Genomic DNA, 2,706 nt, shown 5'->3' with positions numbered 1-2,706 from the left:
ACCTAATAACTGAACAGATTAGAAAGTGCAGGAACTAATGAATATACCAAGGAACTCAGTATAAAATGGAGGTGGCATTTCAAATCACTGGGGTAAAGACTATTAATTAAATGAGTACACAGTAAGGGGGGGGTGGGGATCCCAAACTGAGTCCTTACCTTGCCCATATACTACACAAAGCTCTAAATGCAGCAAAAATATACAGCATGAAGCCACTAAAGGACTAGAAGAAACACAAAAGGATCTTTTTCTAACAATCTGGTAGTGGAGAAGGTCTTTCAAAGAATGGCTGAAAAACAACAGAAGCCAAACATGAAACTACTTGAAACACAAAACATGGTGCTCACTTTGGCAGCACATATACTAAAATTGGAACGGTACAGAGAAGATTAGCATGGCCCCTGTGCAAGGATGACACACAAATTCGTGAAGCGTTCCGTATTTTTTAAAAACTGAGAACAAACTGAGGGTTGATGGGGGATGGGAGGGAGGGGAGGGTGGGTGATGGGTATTGAAGAGGGCATCTTTTGGGATGAGCACTGGGTGTTGTATGGAAACCAATTTGACAATAAATTTCATATATTAAAAAAAGAAAGAAAGAAAGAAACATAAAACATGGCTTCCTTACAGAAAACTTCATGGACAAGGTCAAGATTAGGCATGAAGTCCAAGCACAAGTCCAACCAGCACAAAACCCAGGTTCTATGCCATGCCAAGTACAGCACTCTTTCTGTCTTTCCTACGATCCCAAGTTGCTAGGGGTTTTAAAACAATACAAAAAAAAAAAAAAAATCAAATCCAACAGAATGCACGGTGAGAATCTCAAACTTGCCTAGGCCCCTGACCTGAGATTTCTACAGCACCACCCACAGCTACTATCCTCCACTCGTGTTAGAAACTATCCAACCTACAATAAGGCAATGTCTTTCGTAAGGCATCTTCAGGTCACAGCTTAATTTCAACAAAACGCACACACAGTAAAGCAATACGAGGTTAACAGTTTTCCCAGAATAATCTTGCTCTGGGGTATGTGGCCAGACGGGCAACATGCAGGTTCAACAGTGAATGCTTACCAAATGTATAGCATCAACAGAGATTAACTGAGCTCCTACTATATGTAAGGTGGTATGTCAAACTCTGAGATGAAAAAGAACCAGTCTTCTGCCTTCCAGGAACCAGCTTACTAGTCAGACCATGAAGAAAGGGTTATCTGCTCACCAAGAGCAGTAACATACATTATGTTTCCATCTCAAATCTCCCCGGGTGACTGCCCGATGAAGCAAAAGTACCCCTCTCTAACTTATTACTAGAAGCAAATCCTAATCAACCATGTCGTTTTTTTTAAACTAGTTTATGGGTATACCCAAGTGACTCGGCTCAAAACCCGAAGGCACTATAGTCAGAGCCTGTCAGCTGGGTGAGGTATCTTCCTGCAGGGTAGCAGAACAGCTGCTATGTAAATTCAGATCATTAGTCCAGTATCACCTTGATCCCAAAACCATACTGTGTTTATTTCCATGCGCTTTCTCCCCTTTATCCATTTCTGGTATCCGGATCTCCCAGTTTCTTACCCATTCATTCAGTCTTCCTTGCTGACCTAGAGATACTACTTACTACAAATCATGTGCTAACTCACTTCAGTCCTTTTTTTTTAAGTTCCTCTTCCCTTTTTTGCTTCCCGCACTATTGCCTAGGAGAATTATATTATGTACTTTAACAAGAAAGCTCCAATTGGGAGGAAGGGCTTTGTCACCAACACTCCTCTCTTCTCCCAGAGTAGGGGATAGTGGCATCCCTCCACTCCTTCGGCCAGCTAGCATGAGCCACCCTACCACAACTATCGAAGGAGTACTAACTTTCCGTTTCTTCGCTTAAAAGGCTCAGAAACAGTTAGGAATTTCTGTAAGGTCCTTTACAAGGCAATTATGACTTGGCAAAGACATTGTAAAACCTCTCATTCCCCTCTGTACCTTCACCACACAAATACTAGCAAATGAAATTCCTGAATAATTACCCCATGTCCTGGCTGCCTGTGAACTTCTCTACATAACGGAACATAAAACCGAAGAATCGTTTGTAAGTTCCTTATTTTAATTAAAAAGAAAATGACTGACTTATTTGTCATCGTCTTACCTGGTTAATTATGAAAAACAATGAATGAAACTGTAAGTCAACTCCGATAAGCTGTCCGTAATCAACTTCTGTAGGGGCGCCTGGGCAGCTCAGTCGGTTAAGTGGCCGACTTCGGCTCAGGTCATGATCTCACGGTCCGTGAGTTTGAGCTCAGAGCCCGGAGCCTGTTTCAGATTCTGTGTCTCCCTCTCTCTGACCCTCCCCCGTTCATGCTCTGTCTCTCTCTGTCTCAAAAATAAATAAACGTTAAAAAAAAAATTAAAAAAAAAATCGACTTCCGTAATGAATAATTCCGCTGGTTAAACAGCCAGAACTCGCAATACTGCACTGAATGTATCAAATACAGATTTGGTGAACACAAGCCATATAGTGTTAATTCTAGATCCTTACAGCCACTGTTTCACAAAAATTATGTTCACTGCATGGTAACGGAAATTGAAGTCACAGTTTTTACTCTACAAATAAGCACTCTAGAGAAGTATTCTTAGCAAGTATTTCCAGGAATTAATAAAATATTCTCATTTGCCACAGTCCAGGATTTTTCACAGTAAAGATCTGGAAAATTTGAGATGC

The 2,706-nt window shown here is 41.1% G+C and overlaps 1 non-coding gene across 1 annotated transcript; it reads left to right on the top strand.

The window, feature by feature from the left end:
* The first annotated feature begins 339 nt into the window (after positions 1-339).
* LOC124522990 (U6 spliceosomal RNA) lies at positions 340-446 on the top strand. Its single transcript, XR_006964888.1, has one exon. It is a non-coding gene; the product is annotated as a U6 spliceosomal RNA (small nuclear RNA).
* Positions 447-2,706: the final 2,260 nt, after the last annotated feature.

The sequence above is a fragment of the Lynx rufus genome, unplaced genomic scaffold (assembly GCF_022079265.1).
Source record: "Lynx rufus isolate CCGP_SWC_20201006 ecotype Redwood Valley unplaced genomic scaffold, mLynRuf1.p SCAF_1, whole genome shotgun sequence".
Taxonomy (NCBI): Eukaryota; Metazoa; Chordata; class Mammalia; order Carnivora; family Felidae; genus Lynx; species Lynx rufus.
This window is presented reverse-complemented; position numbering and strand designations above follow the sequence as displayed.